General features: G+C 46.4%; 2 non-coding genes across 2 annotated transcripts; both read left to right on the plus strand.

Annotated features, from left to right (window-relative positions):
• Window positions 1-270: 270 nt before the first annotated feature.
• Window positions 271-389, plus strand: LOC139360349 (5S ribosomal RNA). Its single transcript, XR_011617671.1, has one exon. It is a non-coding gene; the product is annotated as a 5S ribosomal RNA (ribosomal RNA).
• A 4,336-nt stretch (window positions 390-4,725) lies between these two features.
• Window positions 4,726-4,844, plus strand: LOC139360350 (5S ribosomal RNA). The gene has a single exon (XR_011617673.1). It is a non-coding gene; the product is annotated as a 5S ribosomal RNA (ribosomal RNA).
• Window positions 4,845-6,000: the final 1,156 nt, after the last annotated feature.

Consider the following 6,000-nt stretch of genomic DNA (forward strand, 5'->3'; position numbering starts at 1 on the left):
GGGATCCAAAAGAATACCTCCACGACAGGGCGGAGGACCCGCCGGGGTCCCAGGATCGTGGGCCCTGGGCCCCGACGCCTCGGAGCACTCCCTGTTCCGAGCGGGCCCGACGTGGTGGAAGCTCGGGAGCTCGGCAGCCGGGAGAGGCAGCAGGCGAAGAGGCTCCGGGATCCCGATCCGAGCACGACGACCCCGGGCTGGCGGTGCGGGCTGGAAGCCGGCGGGCATGGCTGGGCCGGGCTCTTGGGGCAGCCAGGCGCCTCTGCCGGCGTCTACGGCCATACCACCCTGAACGCGCCCGATCTCGTCTGATCTCGGAAGCTAAGCAGGGTCGGGCCTGGTTAGTACTTGGATGGGAGACCGCCTGGGAATACCGGGTGCTGTAGGCTTTTTGGCTTGCTTTCTTCTCTTTCTTTCTTTTCTACCTTCCTTTCTTCCCTTCTCTCACTCACTCTTCTTTCTTTCTTTCCTTCTTTCTCTCTTTCTTTCCTTTCTTTCTTTCTTTCCTTCTTTCTTTCTCTCTCTCCCTCTTTCTATCTCGCTCTTTCTCTCTCTTGTGCTTTCCTTCTTACTTTCATTCTTTTCTGTTTCTCCCCTTGCTATCTTTCCTTTCTTTCTTTGTCTCTCTCTCTTTCTCTTTCTTTCTTCCTTCCTTCCTTTCTTCCTTCCTCTCTATCTCTCTATCACTCTTTCTTTCTTTCTTTCCTTCCTTCTTTCTTTCTCTTTGTTTTCTTTCTTTCTTTCCTTCTTTCTCTCTCTCTCTCTTTCTCACTCTTTCTCTCTTTCTTTCCTTCTTTTCTTTTTCTTCCTTTGCTATCTTTGTTTTCTTTCTTTCTCTTTTCTTTTCTTTCCTTCTTTCTTTCTTTCTCCTATCTCTCTGTCTCTTTCTTTCTCTTTCTCTTTCTTTATTTCGTTCTTTCCTTTTCTCTTGCTTTTCTTTCTTTCTCACTTTCTTCCTTTCTCTTTCTTTCTTTCTTTCATTCTTTCTTCGGTCTTTGCCTCTTTCTTCCTTTCTTTCTTTCCTTCTTACTTTCATTCTTTTCTTTTTCTTCCCTTACTATCTTTCCCTTCTTTCTTTCTCTCTCTTTCTTTCTCTCTCTTTCTTTCTCTCTCTCTCTCTTTCTCTCTCTTTCTTTCTTTCTTTCTTTTCTTTCTTCTTCTTTCTTTCTTTCTTTCTTTCTTTCTTTCTTTCTTCTTTCTTTCTTTCTTTCTTTCTTTCTTTCCTACTTGGTTTCTTTCTTTCTTTCCTTTTTCTTCCAGACGGAGTCTCACTCTGTCACCCAACCTGGAGTGCAGTGGCAAGATCTGGGCCCACTGCAAGCTCCGCCTCCCGGGTTCACGCCATTCTCCTGCCTCAGCCTCCTGAGTAGCTGGGATTACAGGCATGCACCACCACACCTGGCTAATTTTGTATTTTTAGTAGAGACGGGGTTTCTCCATGTTGGTTAGCTTGGTCTTGGTCTGGAACTCCCAACTTCAGGCGATCCACCCACTTTCCCAAAGTGCTAGGACACCCAAAGTGCTAGGATTACAGGCGTGAGTCACCAGCGCCCGGTCAGACTAGGGGTATAGTTTTAGGCTTCTGCTTGGCTTTCCTTTTCTGTGATGAATTTCACCTCACAGTCTTAGGATATGGTGAGGAGTTTTAGGCATCGATCTTCATATGGGATATTATTCTACAGTTTTCTCTTGTAAAATCTTTGTCTTGCTTTGGTATCAGGGCAATTGTAGCCTCATAGAATGAGTTAGGGAATACTCCCTCCTCTTCAAGGTTTTGGCAGGATTAACAAGGATTACTATTCGTTCTCTAAATATTTGATAGAGAAGTCAAGTCCAAGGCTTTTTTTTTTTGGCAGGAGATATTGGGTTACTGATTCAGTCTCCTTACTAGTTACTCGTCTATTCAGATTTTCACTTTCTTTGTGATTTAGTCTTGGTAGGGTTCATGTTCCTAGGAATTTGTCCATTTCATCCAAGTTATCCAATATGTTGGTGTACAATTGTTCTTAGCACTCTCTTACAATCCTATTCATTTATTTCTTTGAGACAGGATCTCATCTGTCACCCAGGCTAGAGTGCAGTGGTGTGATCTAGGCTCATTACAACCTCCACCTCCCAGGTTCAAGCGATCCTCCTACCTCAGCCTCCTCAGTAGCTGGGACAACAGGCTTTTGCCATCAAGATGGGCTGAATTTTCTTCTTTCTTTCTTTCTTTCTTTCTTTAATTAATTTATTTTTTTTCTTTCCTTTTTATCTTTTTTTTTTTTTTTTTTTTTTTTTTTTTGTAGAGACCGGGTTTGACCATGTCTCCCAGGCTGGTCTTGAACTCCTGAGCTAAAGTGATTCACCTGCCTGAACCTCCCGAGTAGCTGGGATTACAGGGGCCTACCACCACACCCGGCTATTTTTTTTTTGTATTTTTAGTAGAGATGGTTTCACCATGTTGGCCAGGTTAGTCTTGAACTCCTAACCTCAAGTGATCTGCATGCCTCGGCCTCCCAAAGTGCTGGGATTATAGGTGTGAGCCACTTCACCCTGCCAATCGTTTTCATTTTGACTGGATCCAATAGTAATGTCCCCACTTCCATTTCTGATTTTAGTAATTTGAGTATTCTCTCTTTTTTTCTTAGTCACTCCATAAAGTTTGTCAATTTTATCTTTTAAAAAACCAACTTTCAGTTTTGTTGATTTTCTCCATTTTTGTATTTTCTGTTTTATTTATTTCTGAATTAATCTTTCTTTCTTTCCTTCCTAGGGTTTAATTTGTTCTTTTCTAGTGCCTAAAGTGTAAATTTAGAGTGCTAATTTGAGGTCCTTTGGGTGGTTTTTGTTTTGTTTCCTTTTGAGAGGGAGTCTCGCTCTTGTTGGCCAGGCTGGAGTGCAATGGTGCGATCTCGGCTCACTGCAACCTCTGCCTCCCAGGTTTAAGCAATTCTCTTGCTTCAGCCTCCCAAGTCGCTGGGATTACAGGCGCCTGCCACCACAACCGGCTAATTTTGTATTTTCAGCAGAGACAGGGTTTCTCCCTGTTGTTCAGGCTAGTCTCGAACTCCTGACCTCAGGTGATTGGCTCACCTCAGCCTCCCAAAGTGCTGGGATTACAGGCATTAACCGCGACGCCTGGCTTTCTTTAGGTTTTTTTCATGTAAGCATTTCACACTATAAATTTCCCTGTTAGCACTGCTTTCACTGCATCCCAAAGTTTGGCTATGCTGTGTTTTCATTTTCATTCATTTCTGAGTACAGCTGAGCCTTGAACAACATGGGTTTGAACTGCAAGGGTGCACTTATACAGGAATTGTTTTCAATAAGTACAGTAGGTCCTCTGATTTCATTAATTCTGCATCTGTAACCAAAGGCAGATTGAAAATACAGTCTTCACAGAGCGCAAACCCTGAGGATACAGCGGCCTAACTTTTTTAATGCCCAGGTTTTACAGGGCCAACTGCAAGACTTGACTCTGTGTGGATTTTGGCCTACTTATGGGGTCCTGGAACCAATCCCCTGTGGATACTGACACCCAACTGTATTTTCTGATTTCTCTTGTGGTTTCTTCTTTAACCCATTGGTTGTTTAAGAAAATATCTGAATCTCTTCAAATACCTGAGACTGGATAATTTATTAAAAAGAGACATTTATTTCTCTCAGTTCTCAAGGCTGGGGTGTCCAAGGTCAAGTCATCAGCCCATTCAGTGTCTAAGGAGGGCCCAGTCTCTCCTTCCAAGATGACACAACGTTGCTTCATCTTTCAGAGGGGAAGAACATTGTGTCCCCACACGGAGGAGACGGAGGGAATGAACCCACTCAAGTCCTTTTCTAAGGGCTCTAATTTCATCCATAAGGACTTCTACCCTCATGAGATAATCGCCTCCTAAAGAATCCACCTTTTTACCCTTTTTTTTTTTTTGAGACAGGGTCTCATTGTATTGCCCCTACGGCAGCGCAGTAGCCTGTAGCCTGATCATGGCTCACTGCAGCCTTGACCTCCCAGGCTCAACCAGTCCTCCTGCTTCAGCCTCCTGAGTAGCTGGGACTACAGGCCTGCACCACCACGCCCACCGAATTTGGTGTTTATTCTAGAGACAAGTTTTGCCATTTTGCCCTGGCTGGTCTTGAACTCCTGGGCTCGAACAATCTGACTGCCTTTCCCTTCCAAAGTGCTGGGATGACAGCGTTAGCCACCACCCCAGGCCAGTGCCCACCTCTTAATACTATCATATTGGCAAATAAATTTCAGCATATAAATTTTGGGGGACATTCAGACCATAGCAGTGTGTTCTTTACTTTCCAAAAAGAAAACAGGTCAGTTTATCAGTTTTCCTTGTATTATTGATTTTTAACTCGATTTTGTTGTGGTCAGAGAAGACATTTGATAATACGCTGTTCGCCCTTCGCCAGCCTCGACGACTCTGGGTGAGGGGGCAAGAGGGGGCCTCGCAGGATTCCTGAGCGGCAGGGATCCCAAAGAATACCTGCGCGACAGCGCGGAGGACCCGACGGGGTCCCAGGATCGTGGGCTGTGGGCCCTGACGCCTCGGAGCACTCCCTGTTCCGAGCGGGCCCGACGTGGTGGAAGCTCGGGAGCTCGGCAGCCGGGAGAGGCAGCAGGCGAAGAGGCTCCGGGATCCCGATCCGAGCACGACGACCCCGGGCTGGCGGTGCGGGCTGGAAGCCGGCGGGCATGGCTGGGCCGGCCTCTTGGGGCAGCCAGGCGCCTCTGCCGGCGTCTACGGCCATACCACCCTGAACGCGCCCGATCTCGTCTGATCTCGGAAGCTAAGCAGGGTCGGGCCTGGTTAGTACTTGGATGGGAGACCGCCTGGGAATACCGGGTGCTGTAGGCTTTTTGGCTTGCTTTCTTCTCTTTCTTTCTTTTCTACCTTCCTTTCTTCCCTTCTCTCACTCACTCTTCTTTCTTTCTTTCCTTCTTTCTCTCTTTCTTTCCTTTCTTTCTTTCTTTCTTTCCTTTTTTCTCTCTCTCCCTCTATCTCGCTCTTTCTCTCTCTTTTGCTTTCCTTCTTACTTTCATTCTTTTCTGTTTCTTCCCTTGCTATCTTTCCTTTCTTTCTTTGTCTCTCTCTCTTTCTTTCTTTCGTTCTGCTGTCTTTCCTTCTTTCTTTCTTTCTACCTATCTTTCTTTCTATCCTTCCTCCTTTCTTTCCTTCTTTCTTTCTCTCTCCCTCTCTCTTGCTTGCTCTTTCTTTCTTTCCTTCTTTCATTCTTTTCTTTTTCTTCCCTTGCTATCTTCCTTTTCTTTCTTCTCGTTCTTTCTTCTTTCTTTCTTCTTCCTTCTTTCTTTCTTTCTCCTATCTCTCTGTCCCTTTCTTTCTCTCTCTTTCTTTATTTCATTCTTTCCTTGTTTCTTGCTTTTCTTTCTCACTTTCTTTTCTTCCTTTCTCTTTCTTTCTTTCTTTCTTTCTTTCTTTCTTTCTTTCTTCTCTTTTTGCTCCTTTCTTTCTTTCTTTCTTTCCTTCCTTCCTTCTTTCTTTCTTTCCTTCCTTCTTTCTTTCTTTCCTTCCTTCTTTCTTTCTTTCCTTCTTTCTTTCTGTCTTTCCTTTTTCTTCCAGACGGAGTCTCGCTGTCACCCAGCCTGGAGTGCAGTGGCAAGATCTCGGCTCACTGCAAGCTCCGCCTCCCGGGTTCACGCCATTCTCCTGCCTCAGCCTCCCAAGCAGCTGGGACTACAGGCGCCCGCCACCACGCCCGGCTCATGTTTTGTAGTTTTAGTGGAGACGGGGTTTCACCGTGTTAGCCAGGCTGGTCTGGATCTCCTGACCTCGTGATCCACCCGCCTCGGCCTCCCAAAGTGCTGGCATTACAGGCGTGATCCACCGCGCCCGGCCTGCTGTAGGCTTTTGTGGCTTCCCCTCTCCCTCCCTTGCCCCTACTATCGCCATGCTTCCCAACCTCCCCGGACTCTGCTCCCCCCTTGTCGCCCGCCTACACCCCCGCCGCAGCCGGGGACCTCCTCCTGGGGGTCCGCCACCAAAGCACCACCGA

Source organism: Macaca nemestrina, chromosome 1 (genome assembly GCF_043159975.1).
Source record: "Macaca nemestrina isolate mMacNem1 chromosome 1, mMacNem.hap1, whole genome shotgun sequence".
NCBI classification, from domain to species: domain Eukaryota; kingdom Metazoa; phylum Chordata; class Mammalia; order Primates; family Cercopithecidae; genus Macaca; species Macaca nemestrina.